This window comes from Patella vulgata, chromosome 1 (assembly GCF_932274485.2).
Source record: "Patella vulgata chromosome 1, xgPatVulg1.2, whole genome shotgun sequence".
In the NCBI taxonomy this organism is placed as follows: Eukaryota; Metazoa; Mollusca; class Gastropoda; family Patellidae; genus Patella; species Patella vulgata.
In genome coordinates this window covers 55838678-55858690 of record NC_065879.2, presented here as the reverse complement: position 1 = coordinate 55858690, position 20013 = coordinate 55838678, and the positions used below count along the sequence as shown (strand labels likewise).

The 20013-nt window shown below is 35.2% G+C and overlaps 1 pseudogene; it reads right to left on the bottom strand.

Moving 5' to 3' along the window:
• Nucleotides 1-7973: 7973 nt before the first annotated feature.
• On the bottom strand, nucleotides 7974-9286 carry LOC126809812 (uncharacterized; annotated as a pseudogene).
• Nucleotides 9287-20013: the final 10727 nt, after the last annotated feature.

Sequence of the window (20013 nt, the reverse complement as noted above, 5' to 3'; positions counted from 1 at the left end):
TACCACAGATGGAGCAACATGTGGCAACCACTTGCCCAAAAGCACGTATGAGGTTCTTCATGAAAAACTTGAGATACACAAGCTGGAAGTAGAGACAAGTAAACATGCAATTTCAGGCCCTACATTTCAACGTAACCAACCTCTCAACTCTTGTATCCTTCCGCATCAAAATTATGAACATTCACCAAAACCTGGCAGAAAATGTATTTTAAAACCCTTTTCCTCAATTCTACACCAAAAAGTCAACAAAAATCGCCATGCAAAAGGGGGAAAAAGGAAAAGGGAGAGGAAGATTAAAAATAGCTTTGGCCCTTGTTTCGTGGGTGACGGCGTAGGAATATTTGGTGATCTGTGTCCAATTACGGTAAGAGTTATGCCCCTTTATTTTCGGGAAAAAATGTCCGACATGAAATTTTTTGAAATCCCATCACTGGTACCGGTATAGAATTAAATATATAGTATAATAATATAATAGTGTAATGTTTGATGTATTTTAAAGTGTATTATATGTATCATAAATTAAATGTCATTGATATTAATTCTATGTATTTATATTTTTACAGTTTTTTTTTTAATAAAGATTTAAACAGCCTCGTCTTTTGCTTGAATTAGACCTGGTTACATAGTGTAATTTTGAAGCTCTAGTCCAAGCTTTCAAAATTAAGTAATTTGACTTTTGAATAAAAAGTTAGGTTATGTTAAAAATCCCATATGGTTAATCTAGGGATGTTGGTAATAGTTTTTCTGGGGAGAAAAAACTAAAATTATTGGCTCGTTCAATTGTGAGATTATCGCAAAGTCATTAATACGAGTTTTATACAAGGTTACGGTAAGAATACAACATTTTTTTTTAGAAAAGTGGAGGTATACGGTAGATTTTGTCCGTATATAATTTTATGTAATTAAATTTTTGCTTTAGAAACGTAATATAAACGTTAAAGGGCCAATCCCGATAATAGTTTGGAGAATAAAATTTCATAATTTTGGGTTTAAATCCCATAAAAACTTCTACCTTAGGGCCGAGCAACTAACTCAATATATGTGATACATTTTCAAACAACTTAAACCTGTCAATCTTCATCTGGAAATGGAAACCAGCATCCCAACCTGTATTATGTGATGTCTGGATAAAACCAAGACTTTTATTTTATAAAAATAATGTGTCGGTGAAATTTACCTTTCGTTATCAAGTATAGCTCATGGGTCATTCACTGTATAAACCTCAAAAGGAACGGGAATCGATTATCAGGTCACCCGTCAAAAAACAGACCCGAAATCTTAAAAGGGTTACGTGTCCGGATAAGCAGTTTTGAAGTTCACGTCCAAACAACTCAATATTTTGAGCTAAAATTTTGAGAAGGGGTATATACAACATTTCTCTATATTTTGACGTTTAAATTTCATACGTACTCAGACTTTTATTTTGTAGACTCATTACTCACTGACGGGTGAAACCTAAAATATTAATGAAATTGTTTTGGAGGAATTCTAAAACAGAAAACGCAATTATAAAATTGTAGATTACTAACATAAGGTCAAAGTTATAGTGTTTTGAAATTAGGACACTTGAAGATTTAACAAAGACAATTTGTGTTTTCCGTGTTTAGGCTTAGTGAATTTTCATAGGATTTTACAGTGATGAACTTTTTGGAGAGCTTTTGCATGCGACTTTTGACTTTTGATTATTTGTGTTTTTATTTCATAGCTTTGTTTTATGGTATAGTAATCATATATATGTGCATGAATAATTATAGGGTTTAGTACATGGCAGTTTTTAAGAGTCTCCTACCTCTTCATTTTGCATAAATCTTAAAAGATGGGGAGGTGATAATTATATATGTCGATTTTCGAGATTTCTGCTACATTTATGAATACTTATATAACTCTACCTAATACCGAGCAAAAAGTCTTTAACAGTGGGACGAATGCAATAATATTGCTAGAATTTTTGCTCACAGTATATTTCATTAATATATTTGGCAAATTAATAGTTTCACACATATTCACATATATTACATATAGTTTGTACTAAATCAACTTAGTCTGTAAATTACAGTTGACAGATAAAGAGTTATTTAGCCAAAACATGTGTCAATAAAATACCACCAGATTACACGTGAGTGAAATTATTCTAATTGCATCATTTGGCTTAATTTAACCAATCATATCGTTAATTGCACAGGTTCAGGGCCATGAACAGGCTTTCTGTGCGTGATATATGTGAGTGCTATATAAGATATCTATTTGAAACTTTCAAGCAGACTTTCATTAGATTCCAGAGAGGTTACATCTGAGTTCCTAGACAGCCGCAAGGCTGGCTAGGGTGGAGAAATGGTTTTAGCTAGTATTGTAATCTGTGCTTGTATACATGTATTCGGCTATGCTATATAAAATGTAGAAGCGAACTGTTGCATTGTTATTCCTGGTAAGACAAACGTCTTAAGAAAACAGTAAGAAGTAAATACACAACGTGAAGCAGAAGTAAAGACAGTTAGGGACAAATTCTAGACGATCACAAGGCTACAGAAATATGTAGTAAGAAAAGATGCATGGGTCGTATGTAGGATGTGGCAACCAGTTTTTAGGACCGCCCGCTCTTCACGTCAGACAAAAGACCTATGGTGCTACACTAATAAAAAAAATGCCATAATCCAGGAAGTTATGGTCTGAAATGAGCGAATATCAAAAGGAACTGAGATCTTTGGTATATGTAATGGATAATGGCCGAAGATTGTCCATTATGTAAATAGAAAGAACAACTGAGTGGCGTTAGCCCCGAAGTTTTTCTTTGTATTTACATAATGGAGTCTGAGGCTATTATCTAACTTAAACCATAGCCACTCTGTCTAAAATAATAGACATCTTAAAACAATAGCGTCTTGTAACACCTCAGAAATAATGGACAGTTACTTAAACCAAGACCGCAGACATGTGACTGCCACTGAGTGATTTGTTAACAATTAAAACAAACAAAACAAGGATATCAATACAGTCATGTCTTCCAGTGGAGAGGATATATTTATTACCCCGTCAAAAATTGTTCCTAGTTATGACAATATATGGAGTGACATATTGGATTTGGGGGAGAATGCAAATCCAAGGATTGAAAATCCAAATTTTAATATAGGGTAAAATATTTATTCTGATATATCGGGTGTGGATACAAACTCTGACTCTAAAGTGGAATACAAAGTCCATAATAATCGTAGTAATTCCAGATTTGCTGAACCGTTGCAACTATTGGAGCTACAAAAGTTCGTTTACGATGGATTATGTGCCCAAGCAGAAAAGATTGGACAGGAGCATAGGAGCTTACATGTACGTACTGTTGGCCAATAATAATCGTAGTAATTCCAGATTTGCTGAACCGTTGCAACTATTGGAGCTACAAAAGTTAGTTAATGATGGATTATGTGCCCAAGAAGAAAAAAGTGGACAGGAGCATAGGAGCTTACGTACTGTTGGCCAATATTCTCAACTCTCAAATAACACTGAGAGTGAGGGGAGGAAATGCATACAATATTGTGCAGATGTGTCAAAAACCGTTCCGGGTGACTTGAACCAATGCAGAATACAACCTAAGGTCACTAGAGCGTATCAAAACCGGCAAAATCTACAATACGTCTTTATAAAAAAATACACGAGTTTAAGGTAGGCTACTACTATATGGTTGTTTATTTTGCTCTTCATTACCCAGTCTAGAATCATTTGATGAATATGTACACATTACAATTATTCTAAATTCAGAAGCATTTTGATTGGCCTTTGATTAAATGGGTTGTAAAATCAACTTTTCATAAAATAAATTGACCAGATTGTATTGCATGTTAAGCCACAGAAACAAAACAACCATTCTTTCAATTAGACTGGTGACGATTTAGAAAATCATGTTAAAAACCAGATTATTTCTAGTTTTCAGACCGACTGATGCTTTTTATCCGAGACCTAGGAAGCTACCAGATTCTAATGTATGGTATGGTGACTCGCCTATGGGAATTCGTTTATTACAGCAGACAATAAAACGCATCTGCCAGGTGGCTAGATTCAAAGGGAACTCTACGGACCACTAATTGAGAGCTACATGTATTGCAGCTACACATTTGTTTGCTGCAGGAGTAGATGAACAGCTCATTGTGGAAAAACACTGGACATCGTTCAAGTGCATATAAACGGACACGCAACAATCAACTATCGGACTTGAGTAACATTTTTGTAGCTGAAAAGTGTCCAAAATTGTGTCAACTATCAAGTCCAGGCATCGATATTTCCGCGCACATGCGCACGGCGTGCGCAGGCACATTTGCTTTAAAAAACTTTTTTGCAGACACATTTTTAAAAATTATTACTGTCACGTAAACAAGGCTCTACACAGCATTTTGAACTTACTTGTGCAAACATAAGTAAATTTTCAAAACCACTAGCCAAACAAAATTTTCAGTTGCCAAGTCTGAAGATTAGAATAATTTGTCGTATGATATAGCTAAATTATATTGTGAACAAACATAACTCGTCGTCCTATAATAATAATAAAAAAAGATGTTTTAAACATTTTTTTCCGACTGGGACTCACTGCGAGACTAAGACGGCGGTCGGCAAAGCTTGTAATTTTGCTTGTTTGGGTGGTGTAGCGTCAGTAGCATGACTATCATCATTTTTCCCCAACTGAGACTCACTGCGAGACGAAGTTACTTTACTAGTAAAGTAAGACGATATAGGTTTGATTCGTCTGCTAGCCATGTTGTCAGCTGTCTCGCAAACTTCCGATAAATACAGCGCATGCGCAATGAGAATTTCCTCGCAGAGGACAATGAGATTGACCCAATTTCAAACCAGGAAAGTAACAAGAGTGACATTTGACCAGGATCATTTACGATTACGTTATCTTTACGGAGAAAAGTTCAGATAGCTATAGTGTTAATAGACAAAATCAGCTAACGTCATCGAGAATGTCACATGATCTGAATTGGGTACAACACTACAACTCTCGCGTCATAGCATAGCTTGTGTAATGGTTGTAACAACATAAACAAACCGTTTATAGTTTTATAAAGCTAATCAAGTTTATTATATTAACATTACAGAACTCCCAAGTGTTTATCCCAAACATATACGACTTACTATTGTTTTAATATTATGTTATTATTATCGATTTGTCCACATTCTCGTGACTAACATTTAGGTACCGGACCGGTGTAGGCCTTCGTGCCGACACCCGCCATTGTTATTATTATAATTATGCCGCACTATTGTTGTGCAGGAGGGTGTAAACACAATTCCAAAAAGCGTAAGGACTTATCTTTTCATGGTCTCCCAATAAACAACAAACCTCTCTTAAAAGCATGGATCGTGAAAATGAAACGAGACCCTAGATTTTTTAATGTTAATTCTTTAACAAAAATATGTAGTGAACATTTTTTACCCGAGTCTTTCATTGAGCCTGATGCTAGTAAAAACAAGAGCATCGCTAACGCAGCAATATACGTCCACATTCCTGTTTTGTTTGATATGGTCCAGTTTGCATTGAGGGTCTGTGAAATAAAACTGGGTTGTAGGACTGCTATCAGTATAACATTTCGTTCACATTAACAGAACACAATTTTTATTTTAAAACAATCGATGTCTTTATTCTAAAAGCATGACGTTTTTTTTTTGTTTTTTTTTGCTTGATTGATAACGATAAGAGAATACTTGTGGAAACGTCGTGCTTTTAGAATAAACTAGTGATTGTATCCCATAAAAACTGTGTTCTGTTAATTTGTTCCCTGATCGCTAAATGCCACTTAAAGAATAACTAGAAATGGGCGTGGCTCTGCCCCTGGGGGTCGGGCATGCACCAAAAACAATAGGGATCTTCCTTGGGGTATAAGGAATAAGTATACCAAGTTTGAAGAAAATCCAGTAAGAATTGCGCCCTGTAGGCGACACAAAGACACACGAAAAGAAAATGGGCGTGGCTCTGCCCCTGGGGGTTGGGCATGCACCCCAAACGATAGGGATGTTCCTTAGGGTACAAAGAATGTGTATGCAAAGTTTCAAGATTATTAGTTAAGAAATGTGGCCTGTAGACGACAAACAAACAAATACTAGAAATGGGCGTGGCTCTGCCCCGGGGGGTCGGGCATGCACCAAAAACAATAGGGATCTTCCTTGGGGTATAAGGAATAAGTATACCAAGTTTGAAGAAAATCCATGAAGAATTGCGCCCTGTAGGCGAACCACAGACACACACACACACACACACACACACACACACACACACACACAGACAGGGGCGACGGCATAATACGTTCACATTATGAATGTGGACGTATAAAAAATTGAAATCCGATGCTATTCCACAAATTTTTGAATGGACAAAGGAAGTAAATCCAAGACACTCTAATGTTTTAACAAAATTGACCGCTAGACGAGTGGAAGAGGACGAAGCGACAGACACGGCATCGGAGAGAGAGGGAGACAGTGTCACTGGTCACCTCGTATCTCGAAAAACCCAAACATTTGATTACGACTTCTGTGGTGACCTTGAGAGACGTTTTCAACAAATATCATGCACGCATAAATTTTCAGTTTCACATTTACTGTCTAAGTGTACAAGTGCTAAGAAAGAATTTAAATTGTTCACACACTTCACCGGATTTAATTCCCACGAGGAGTTTTATAATAGCTTAAAATTTGTTCTACCTGGAATTGACCGAAAACTTTTAACATATTGGAATACAAATGCAGCAAAATCAAGTCAGATTGATACCGAAAACTTGTTCGATAACAATGACACACAAGATATTTCTGTACATGAAAATGCTACCCAAACTGATCAAATCAAAATAAGACCGACATCCCATAAATTACTAATAGAAGACGAATATCTTCTACTGCTAATGAAACTGAGAATGGGGTTAACAAATATTGATCTCGGTGAGAGATTTTGTATATCTGATGGCACGGTAACTAATATTCTTTACACGTGGATAAATTACTTATACCTTACTTTGGGTAGTCTCAAAATTTGGCCAAATCGCACTATTATTTTAGAGAATTCTCCGAAAGACTTTCTTGATATTTATCCGAATAATTTAATAATTATTGATGCAACTGAGCTTAAAATTCAGGTTCCAAGTGCACTGCAGAAACACAGTGAAAATTACAGTTATTATAAATCGCACACAACATTAAAGGGTCTTATAGGCGTAGATCCCAACGGAGGAATTATGTTTGTATCACAACTTTACGAAGGGTCAATAAGCGATAAACAGATAGTAACTAGGTCTGGTTTTTTGGAGGTTTTGAGGCAAAAGGTTGCACACGGGGAGATAAACGAGGGTGACGGGGTCATGGCCGACAAAGGTTTTGAAATTCACGAAGAATTGTGCAAGCTTAAACTACATTTGAATATTCCACCTTTTCTCAGAAATAAGGTTGGATTTGAAGAAGATGATGTTATAAAAACCCAGACAATAGCTAAGCATCGTATACATGTCGAGCGAGCAATTTGTAAAATTCGTAGGTTCAGAATATTTAATTCGGTAATACCAGTTACAATGTTTGGTAGCATTAATCAAATATGGACAGTTGCTTGTCTTCTTTCGAATTTGCAAAATCCTGTTCTTCTATCGGATAATGATTGTTGAAATTTATGTTTTAAACAATCTGTGTATGTTTATAAGGCTTTTATTGTAACGATGTACATTAAGACAAGAAATGGTATATCGACACAAAATAACAAAAAAAACATTATTCTTTTCTCATAATTAGTTCTATATATATTAAGTGACAGTCAACTCAGTCTAGAAATATAGACGTTATTTGCGTGTGCTTTATTTATTCCTAGGCCTAAGGCCTAATTATAAAAATTGGGGCTGTATTTTCGGCCAAGGAAGTGACAGTTATTTTTTTTCTTCACAATGCTAATCTGTATGTTACCCAATGTAACAGCTACACTGTGTAATATAGATCTGATATTCGAAGTGGTAATTTTATCGTCCTAAATATTTAATTTCATAAATAAGAAATAAACTATATATGTCCATGTATAAGAAATCTCATTGCATAATGCAAGTAGAAATCAGAAAGTTTGGGGAAAAGTTCATTTGTCCAAAAAACATTGTCAAAATATATTCTGTCAACACACATTTCATTAGATTCGGAAAGGTATACGCAGAAATCACACCATTTTAATCTTGTGAGCGCTAATTGTCCCTGAACTTGACAGAAGTATCCATTTGGATGTTTCCTTTTTAGTTTGTAACTATCTCCATTTTTCTCAAGATAAAATGCGGTGTCTGTTGCAGCTTGCTCGAGCGTTTCGTTTTTTCTTTGAAAATGGACATTTTATCTCCAATAGGCCATACACTTCATAAGCAGATGGGTCAAACACTTTTGCATCAGGGCTTGCACCCAGGTAGGGCATAGACGGGTGCACTGATAGTCCTGCGTCAAAAACTAAACATCCTGGTGTTTGATTTTGCATTTTTTTGGCATAAATTGTTCTTGCTATTTTTTCGTTTAATTTACCATGTGAAATAGCTTTAATGTTGGATAAATCTTTGGATAAAAATATTGAATAAAGCATGGCATCTGTAGGTATTTTAACCCGTGAATATATTTTATTAAAATTAGAAGCCGTTAATCTATATTTATGTTCATATAACCACTCAGTGCAATCATTTTGCAGAACTGTTCGTTTCTCCAAACTATGAGAATCATTTATATCTATCAAAATGTGATCAAGGCAAAAGTTTCTTACAGATTTAATTATTATTAAAGCCGGATTTAATCGTGGGGCCTCTAGCATCAAAGAGCTTGCATCTAACAGGATCTCGTTTTCTTTCATTATTATAATCAGTTGCTGCACGTGCAAAATGCGTTCCCATGACAGGCAATGGGCATATATTTTTTGCCCGGGGGAATGTGCCAAGTTTGTGGCTGGCTGGTGCAACACTCATCAATCGGTATGTCTTTTATTGCCAAACACGAAAAATCATTCAACTGAAATATTAGAGCGAATACGTGGTTACAGTGTCCTCCACTCCCCCCTTTACACGAACAGGGAGCTTTGTGCACAGAGGCGTGTTTTTCAACTTCGCCTGTTGCTTCGAGTACTAGATATATATAATGTGGTTCTTCGTTTTTTTTCAGTGATCGATAACATCTAGCTTTAATATAGTGAAATATATCCCCAACAGGGTCAGACCGATATTGTGCTGTGTATATCTCATGGACGTAGGCTTCACGAAAGAATTTGTAACTTTTTTCACCAACATTCTTTTTACCTCCTTGTTTTAACCATTCGGCCCATTGACTGGATTTATTTTGGGGAAACTACGAAGGGATTTGGTCCAGTGTTTTATCAGCTTTGTAACACACGCGCAACAACCAGCGTGGTTAGAACAACATACACAATGCAGTGTAGTAGAAGCCATGCAATAATGCCGTCAATTCAGTGTACCGCGATAGCCTATTCGCTGCTGAGTGCTGGTAATGATAGCTAATTATAGTCTATTATCAATCGAAGATTTGATTACAACTGCACATATAAATCAGTTATTAGTTACTGGTATATATATTATACGAAAAAGTTATTTTATACAATACAAAGTTAATCACTGGCTCTTACAAAAATCTTAGAAACATTTTTTCCGCGCTTTATTACTATAAATTGTAACGTAGCCTTGTTTTCAAGTCACGTGACACGTTAGCTGATTTTGTCTATTGGGGACTTCAAGATATATGTTCACTCGCCAGAAACCTAGCATTTATAAATATCTGGTCGCCATTGTCAAAATTCACTCGCAAATGCGAGTGTTTCAGTCCCATTGTAGAGCCTTACACGTAAATCATGTAAAATAAAGAATACTATTTATTAGGGTTTCACACTGCGTTTTTGTCAAGATTATTATTAGGGTTTCACACTGCGTAGCTTGTGTGAAACACTATTGTTTTTGTTAAGATTATTCTTCTTATTATTATTTTTTTTTTTCGACTTGAGCATATCTCAGAAACTACTTGTCAGATCAATTCGATGTCTTCGGTTTAACTAGGAAAGTGGGTGTGACTTAGAGATTAAAGCTATTTCGAACGTTCTACGACTATGAGAAATGTCCGAAACGACAAAGTTGTCACTTTTTTCAATATTGCAGTAATATTAACAATAATCGTCGGATTTTAACATTGGATACATTTAGACGTAGTCTGAGACCGGGCACATAGCTACGGTAGTTTAGATTTTTGATTTTCGACGAATCTTTGGAAATATTAGGCACCAAATTTTGAAAATTTAAATTTTTACAAAAAACTTTTTTATTTATGAATACTTTTACGTGGTATTTTGCCCAGGGTTAAAGAGTCATCTGATTTGACCAAAAATGCCACCATTTTTTGTCACCGTAATTTTCCTTGGCCGCCATTGGCTAATTCAGTGTTTCGGTCCTGGATTAATTATTTATTGCTCGATTTGTATAAAACAAAGTTCATATTCTCCGTGGTCCAAAATGTCATTTTTTTGTTACCGGTAAAGTTGCCTTTCGGCAACAGAAGTGACGTAAATGTAACAAAAACTACAATTTTGAGAGTTCTGTACAACTTTTTGAAAGCAAATATTATTTTTCTCAAATTTGGTATGACTGAAAGGGTGTGTCCTGTAAAGGCGCAGAAAACATCGGACTCACTTTTTTTAATTTCGATTTCGATTTAAAGGTGAAAAAAGGTGAAAAAATGAGCTATTTACAACCCATTCAGGCTTTTCATATTTTAAAATATTTCTTCGCAACTTTCATAAACTTGTAGCAATAATCCATACGAAGAGAATGTATGTGAAAATTAGTTTGTAATATGAGCAGTTGCCGAGAGATGGGCAATTTTGCATGAGTCACTATTTACGCTAGTTTGCCTGTAAAAGAGTCAATTATTATTGGATTATCATAAAAGTGACACCATTGGATTCGTAATGTCAATTTTAACTAGGTCAAACCAATTTAACATTTTCAATATCATCGGAAATGACGTAATTTGTAGCACTATGGCCCTTGAGACAATTTTGGCTCTTTACAAAATTGTCTCTTCAATTTGGTCTATAAAGTCAAATCATAAGTACTAAATGAAAGTGGTTATAGTTGTTCGTAAAAAACAGTGATGTTTTAGTTAAATTATAATCATTGTCAAAATAGTCCACAAATTCTAGCTGTTTATTGACCTATGGTCGGTTGACCAAAAATAGGTAATGTTGCCTGTCTTGTTTATGGGAAAGTTTTATTCCTTATATGGCGTGGAAATTCACGTCAAGGTTATTAAAGACCTGGGAAAGTAGGGGGTATAAATTAGGGTGTAGAGGAGAGCTAGATTAGAGCTCACCCAGAAATTCTTACCAGTCATTACCATTGAGAACGAGGAACCTGCAAAGTTATTTCCAGTTTACTAATAAAGCTGTGAAATCATAAGTACTAAATGAAAGTGGTTATAGTTGTTCGTAAAAAACAGTGATGTTTTAGTTAAATTATAATCATTGTCAAAATAGTCCACAAATTCTAGCTGTTTATTGACCTATGGTCGGTTGACCAAAAATAGGTAATGTTGCCTGTCTTGTTTATGGGAAAGTTTTATTCCTTATATGGCGTGAAAATTCACGTCAAGGTTATTAAAGACCTGGGAAAGTAGGGGGTATAAATTAGGGTGTAGAGGAGAGCTAGATTAGAGCTCACCCAGAAATTCTTACCAGTCATTACCATTGAGAACGAGGAACCTGCAAAGTTATTTCCAGTTTACTAATAAAGCTGTGAAATCATTGTTGCTGTAGTATTATTTACGATCACAAGGAACACAACAAATAAAGAAGTCCGGTAGTACTACAATTTGGGCAAAAACTATATTTATAGCTTTCGAAACAAATAATTTATTCAGGTGAGTCGTATTTGTTATTTATTTAAAATTTGGATATTTGATTCCAATCAACTAATAGAATGAACCCATGGGATCATATAGATATCATAAAATGGTTTCTCACTTGTTCAGTTGCGGAGAAATAGACAATTTTCAACAGGTAACTTTTCAAGGTTTTTGGTCCATAAAAGTGTCAATTATTATTCGATTTTCATAAAATTTTCACTGTTTGATACCTAATGCCAATTACGATTTCATACAAGTAATTTAAGATTTTCATTATCACCGGAAGTAACGTCATTTTGGCAAAAACTGTATTTTTAGCCTTCAAAACAGATATTTCTTTCAAATGAGTCTGATTTGTAACGTTCTTAAAATTATGATATTTGATTCCAATCAACAAATAGATTGAACCAATACGATCATACAGATACCAGAATATGGTTTCTAACTTGTAAGGTTGCAGAGAAATAGACGGTTTTCTACAAGTCACTTTTCAAGGTTTTTGGTCTATAAAAGTGGCAATTATTATTCGATTTACATAAAATTTACACCATGTGATGCCTTATGCCATTTCTGATTTCATAAAACTAATTGAACATTTTCATTATCACTGGAAGTACTGTAACTTACATGTAACAAATGTATAAAATGAATTGATATTGCTGGATTTGGTTGATTCGGCGTCCATTTTATTTGATGTGTGCAATGCTTATGTGGAAACCTGTTTAATGGTTTCATTGGTACCGGAAGTGACATATGTTTAGGGTAACGTGGCACCGGTGAAACCCCTCATTACTGCTTCGCAGTTCTAGTTTTTATTCTAGTTGTTTTTTTGTTTGTTTCATTGTTTACTTTGATTACCGTATAATAATTTACTAGAATAAGGTAGTCGATGATAAAAACATCAGCACGCGACGTTAGCGATTCCACCTGTGACTTATGACCTATCACCTGTGACCTCTGCTTAATTTAGTGACAATTCTAGTAGAATGCCAGTCGATGATTAAAAGAATAGCACGCGACGTATGAACTATCACCTGTGACCTCAGCGACCCCTAAACACCAGTACCGTGTAGTAATGTCATCAGAACAACAGTTATTTTAGTTACGGTGCATGAATATCTTGTCATCGTCAAGGGAAACAACTCTTGTTAGTATCCGAATTATACCGGAAGTTAAGTTTAACGAATGACAACCTGGCTGCGCAAAGGGATTTAATGAACTTGTTTGAAGCCGGTAGGCATCCATTAAATATTTATATCAACCCCAACAATATGCACATCAAACATAATCTTTATTATTAAAGTAACATATAATACATTAATATAATTTAGAAACCATAAAGATAGGGTTGCCAGGCAACGAAACATACGCCCACAGCAGCTATAGCGTCCGGGCAGTCAACAAGAGTTGTCGCATATTTTTACTTTTTTCGGTAATGGAACATTTATAATACATTAAAAGCTGATTAAGAGTAACAACTCATTAAGTAATTATCATTAAAATTTGTTTGGTTTTTATAAAGTTCTGCCCCATGCTAATGTTAAGTATACAAAACTTTTAACATCATGGATTTAGCTGTTCAAGTCATAAAGATTCATTGAAAATCAATATACTTGTTCATCTCAAGACATTAAACTCTGTGTACCAATCTGAAGTCAATCGGATGATACATGTAACTTTAGCCTCTAGAGCGTCACAAGATTTTTCAAAGTGATCAAGGGCCATAACTTTGGCAGTAATTATTCGAAATCGTTGAAAATCAATATGATTCTCCATCTCATGACCTCAAACACTGTGTATAAATTTAAAGTCAATCGGATAATAATTTTAGCCTTTACAGCGTCCACAAGATTTTTTAAAGTGATCAAGGGTCATAACTCTGGCAGTAATTATCAGAAATCGCTGAAAATCAATAGGCTTCTTCGTCTCATCACCTTAAACAATGTGTATAAATTTAAAGTCAATCGGCTATTAACTTTAGCCTGTAGACCATCCACAAGATTTTTCAAAGTGATCAAGGGCCATAACTCTGGCAGTAATTATCGGAAATCGCTGAAAATCAATAGGCTTCTTTGTCTCATGACCTTAAACACTGTGTATAAATTTAAAGTCAATCGGATATTAACTTTGACCTCTGGAGCTTCCACAAGATTATTTGATGTGATCAAGGCCCATAACTCTGGCAGTAATTATCTGAAATCTGTGAAAATCAATAGGCTTCTTTGTCTCATGACCTTAAACACTGTATAAATTTGAAGTCAATTGGATATTAACTTTGACCTTTAGAGCGTCGACAAGATTTTTTGAAGTGATCAAGGGCCATAACTCTGGCAGTAATTATCGGAAATCGGTGAAAATCAATAGGCATCTTCGTCTCATGACCTTAAAAACTGTGTATAAATTTAAAGTCAATCGGATATTAACTTAAGCCTCTAGAGCGTCCACAAGCAATTGTAGACGCCGGACTGCCAGACGGATGGACGGGTACGACGACAATATACGACCACATTTCAATGTGGGCGTATAATAAACCAGCGGCTGCCAGGCAGAATACGCCCACATTTTCGAGAGATGGATAGAGAACAAGCTAAAAAGAAAGTGATTTTTCCTACAATCAAGGGCCATAATTTAGGAAATTACAATTCGATATGTGCAAATATCGAAAGGAACCGAAATCTTTGAGTTATAAACTTACATTTCAAGTTTCAACAAAATCAGATAAAAATTGTGACCACTATAGGGTCTACAACCTTGATATACCATGTTTTTACGGTATTTGAGAACGAACTGCGGCCATTTTGTCTGTCAATTTTGGGCCGATTTTCACGAAATTCAAACTCAGTCGTCCTTATGGTGTAACAGTGATATAATTAAACGTTTTTTTAAATCAAATAAAAATTATGACCTCTATAGCGTCCACAAGCTAAAAACACGATTTTTCGTACAATCAGGGGCCATAATTCAGGAAGTTACATTCCGAGATGCGCAAATATCGAAAGGAACCGAGATCTTTGGGTTATAAACTTACATTTCAAGTTTCAACAAAATCGGATAAAAATTGTGACCTCTATAGGGTCCACAACCTTGATATACCATATTTTTACGCTATATGAGAACGAACTGCGGCCATTTTGTCTGTCAATTTTGGGCCGATTTTCACGAAATTCAAACTCAGTCGTTCTTATGGTGTAACGGTGATATAATAATACGTTTTTTTAGATCGGATAAAAATTTTGACCTCTATAGGGTCCACAAGCTAAAAACGTGATTTTTCGTACAATCAGGGGCCATAATTCAGGAAGTTACGGTCCGATATGCGCGAATATCGAAAGGAACCGAGATCTTTGGATTATCAACTTAGATTTCAAGTTTCAACAAAATCGGATAAAAATTGTGACCTCTATAGTGTCCACAAGCTAAAAACGTGATTTTTCGTACAAACAGGGGCCATAATCCATGAAGTTTCGATCCAATACATGCCAATATCAAAAGGAACCGAGATCTTTTGGAGATAAACCTATATTTCAAGTTTCGTCAAAATCGGATAAGAATTGTGACCTGTAGAGTGTCCACAAACAGGGGTGACGACAATATACGTTCAGATGAAAATTATTTATAATTTCTTCTTCTGCCGAGTCCAACCCAAGAAGCTTTCGTAAGCCCCCCCCCCCTCCCACAATCATACTATATACCTGGCAATTGAATACTTTCCTTTTGAGTATGATCTGCAGGCACAGTTTCAAGTGTGTGTGCAGGCACACTCAACTTTTATAGAGCCCTGATCAAGTCCAAAACAAAATAATTCAAAAGTGTCCAGTGATTCCAAGGAAATTAACATCCATTCTTCGGAAATTTCAATTTATTTAAAATTTTGTAAATGTTGAAAGAGAAATTAGTAATAAATGGACAGGTTGTTTTGATTTATTTTCAGTTGCTTAATATATAATGACTACACTTTATTATTAATGTTATTTTCACTAATAATAGACAATGTCTAAAAATAATGGACTATTTTCATTAATAATGTATTGTTTTCATTAATAATGGACTGTTTGTTTAGACAACAATCCATTCCTCATTATAATGGATTAAAAGAACAAAGGATGACATCATAGCTGTGGTTTAAAAACATATACCTTATATTAAGTTTCATCAAATTCGGACAAAAATTGTGACCTCTAGAGGGTCCACAACCTTCGTATTACATACTTTTACAATATTTGCGTTAAAGGAGTGGACATTTTCTCAGGCACTTTAGGTCCAATTTTTACGACGGAGGGACATGGGTGACGACAATCACTGTAACATTGGTACCGCTTAATCTAGCGTAAATAGCGTTAATTTCTACTGTGTCAAATTATTCATAAATATTGTTGAATTTCGGCGAATAGTGCTCAATTTGTACTTCTATCGAATTTCAATCTCACTGTTTAATTTTGATAACCAAGCATCTAATTAACTAGTGTTTAGTTTCTCGACACGTGTTGAATTATAAGCCTCCCATCTAATTAGCACGACTGTTCAATAATTAGTTGGACCGTTCAATTTCCTGAGCCGTGATTAAAATCAGTCAAGTGTTTAGTTTCTCGACACGTGTTGAATTATAAGCGTCCCGTCTAATTAGCACGACTGTTCAATAATTAGTTAGACAGTACAATTTCCCGAGCCGCGATTAAAATCAGTCAAGGTGTCCAATTACACAAAGTGTTCAATTTTGTTGTCAAACATTTAATTTCATGTGCAATGTTCAGATATTACGATATGTTTAGTTGTGGGTCATCATTCAGTTTTGCCGCCGAATGTCTATTTTGCCGCACGATGTTGAAATACTGTAATAAGTGTTAGTTTTAGTACTGACCTGTTGCGATAAGGTAAAATATACTCAGCCAAATTAAAAACTTGACACTGATGAATTTCAACAAATTTGTTTTTCTGGTAAGTCAAATAAATTTTAAAGTGTTTCTAACGATAGTAAGTAGTAAGAAGCCTTTAATTTCATAAAATTGTAAAGTCACGTGGATCACGTGACTTTTGAGCATATAAAGATGAAAAACCTGAAAAACACATGCAAACACAAACTCGTGAGGTCAATCGATGCAAGTTTGCTTAAACTGAACACGCACACGTAACTTGAACTGGAAAAACAAATTAAAATTGTTTTTTTCATCTTTGTTAGAAAATGCTGCGCCTTTCAAATGTAGAACGTCTACGTGCTATAGGTAGGCTCTATGCTGGTCAGTCTGTGGTCACTGTTGCAAGAGCCTTTAATTGTTCACGCCAGACAATAATTAATCTTAGAATGAGAGTGCTTTAAACTGGAACAATTGCCGACCGCCCAAGGGCGGGAGCGCCACGTGTGACGTCACTCCAGGAAGATCAAGCAATACGATTACGTCATCTTAGAAACAGATTTGTCACTGCAACCTCCACAAGTAGAGATATGTTTGGTGGAAGGGTAACTGCACTGAGCGCCACGTGTGACGTCACTCCAGGAAGATCAAGCAATACGATTACGTCATCTTAGAAACAGATTTGTCACTGCAACCTCCACAAGTAGAGATATGTTTGGTGGAAGGGTAACTGCACAAACTGTTCGAAATCGCTTGCAGGCTGCTGGTCTTCGAACTAGGAGGCCCTTAGGCGGAGGACTGGGAAGTTCTAACTAGCTTAGTTTAACGTCCACTCGAAACAAACTAGGTCATTTCGGGACTAACATATGGTTCAATTTTATTTCCATAATTCGCTTGCGCGTAGGGGTCTTTAGCAGTGGGAGGAACCCGGAGGACCCGGAGAAAACCCACGAGGTTGGACAGGCGACTAAGGCTGGGAATCGATATGAAATTTCAATATCGATTATCGGCAAGAATTTGTCAGCGATTATCGATAATAATCGATTATCATTTTTCCGGAAAAACCGAACTTTACCGACCTGTTATTTGTGTTGATCGAGTTACAGTAGTGTTATTATCCTAGTCTAATACTGTGCCATGTACGTAAAAAAATCAATTAATGTAAAATAATTAGTTGCTAAATGTAGGATTAACTTAAGTATTATTCTAAGTTTTGTTCTTGATTCATTTGAACCTTTTTTTTTATTCCAATATCTCCGATAAATACAAAGACAATACATGGTTTCTCTTTGCAAGTTACTGGCGATCACACAGTGTTACTAATAATAGAATAAAATATAATAGAAGGCGTCTATTGATTGGACAATAAAAAAATAATTACCGGCTTTCAAAGTAGAAATTTTATGATTGGTTAATTTTGACGAAAACCAAAGTAGAATTCTTCCAAGAAATTACGAGAGATATAGATATTTTCCCGGGAAGTCAAAAACGTGTTTTGCATGGGCTGTATCTGACATGAGTAAGTAATAAAAGCTGAGTTGATCATTAATAATACAATTAGTTTTATCGTGAAAGCAGACAATTTCTCTACAAATCAATCAAGAGCAAAGAAGGGAGATAATTCTAATTTTACTATATCACGTGCGATCGTCATTGTTCACAAAGTGCGTGACCTATTTTAGTTTCAACTAGTAATAACAACAAAAACAACGAAAATATTAAAATAATGTACTTAATCTTAAAGTTTAGTTTTTTTACAATAATATATATTTATAATGTGCCAGTTTGTAAGCAGAGGGGGAAATAGTTGTTGTGTTGACGTTGTGTATTCGTTCATTCGTCTGCATGCCAGACTACGGCAAGTTCAGTCATGTGAAAGTGACCGTAACTTGCCGTCAGAAGGTAAATATACCGATAATCGATATTTGAATTTCAATATCGATTATCGTATCGTTAAATAACTTCTACCGATTATCGATTATATCGATATTTTTGCACAGCCTTACAGGCGACCCTACTCTTTGTCACGTACAACCGGGGATTCAAAACCACGCCAGTTGACTCAATGACAGACTTAATGATACAGCGCGCACGTGCTAACCACTAAGCCACCCAACCCCCCTTAATCCAAGTTGAAACTATATACTTCACAATTTTTGCACGAAGCTAAAATTATTGTCACAGGTAAATGCCAAAATTTCTAAAGAAGACATTAATTCCAAAGAGCTATTTCTGCACGAACTCTATAAAATTTTATGATTGGCGTCGCCATTCAGTCTGAAGAACAGTTCCGTTCGACTTTTTAATTCCACCGTACTTGTTGTTTTGTAACCCCTAATCTAAAATGCTCTTTCGATCTCATCTAATATAGTACATGCCACAAAAACATTGAATTAACTTATTTTATGATATCCCCATTCTTTATCAAAAATTAAACTTAAATATATGATACAATTCCTTTTTAAATTGGCTTTCTCTGAAATAAAGTTTGGCAAAGTTATGCGTTACATATAAGCATGAAATGTATTTAGTAGGTTTTATTTGATCTTCAGCAAAAAAAGGTCGTCGTTCTATAAAAATAAAAAGAAATAATTTAATAAAGAGTTCGAATTATTAGTTTATTTTCACGTTTTGTCTTACACAATAGACATATTGTTAGCTTCTGACACATGTGTATTAATTCTACAAGCCTTGTGTTTATTGCCCCAGATAATCGCACTACCCTTCAACCCAAAATGCTTTCTATAGATCCCATATTATGTAATATATGATTGGTGCATTACAATATTTATGAATAATTGGACACAGAGTAGAAATTAACGCTATTTATGCCAGAATAAACGCTACCAATGTTACAGTGTTATCTGAAAATCAAATGCATCATTTTGACAGTCAAAATTGATGCCATCAAACCGTCTGTAATTTGTTTGTGTACCAATGTTACAGTGTATATACGTCCACATGAAAATGTAACAAACTTTCAATCAACAGAAATAGGTAACACAAACCAATTACAGATGGTTTGATGGCATCAATTTTGACTATGTCAAAACGATGCATTTGATATTCAGATAATTTTGACATACAATAATCAATAGAATACAATATCAAACCAGCAGCTGCCAGGCAAGATACGTCCACATTTTAAAAACAATCAGGGGCAATAATCCAGAAATTTATGGCCTGAAATGTGCAAATATCCAAAAGAACTGAGATCTTTGGGTTATAAAGATATGATACAAGTTTCATCAAAATCAGATAAAAATTGTGACCTCTAGAGGGTCCA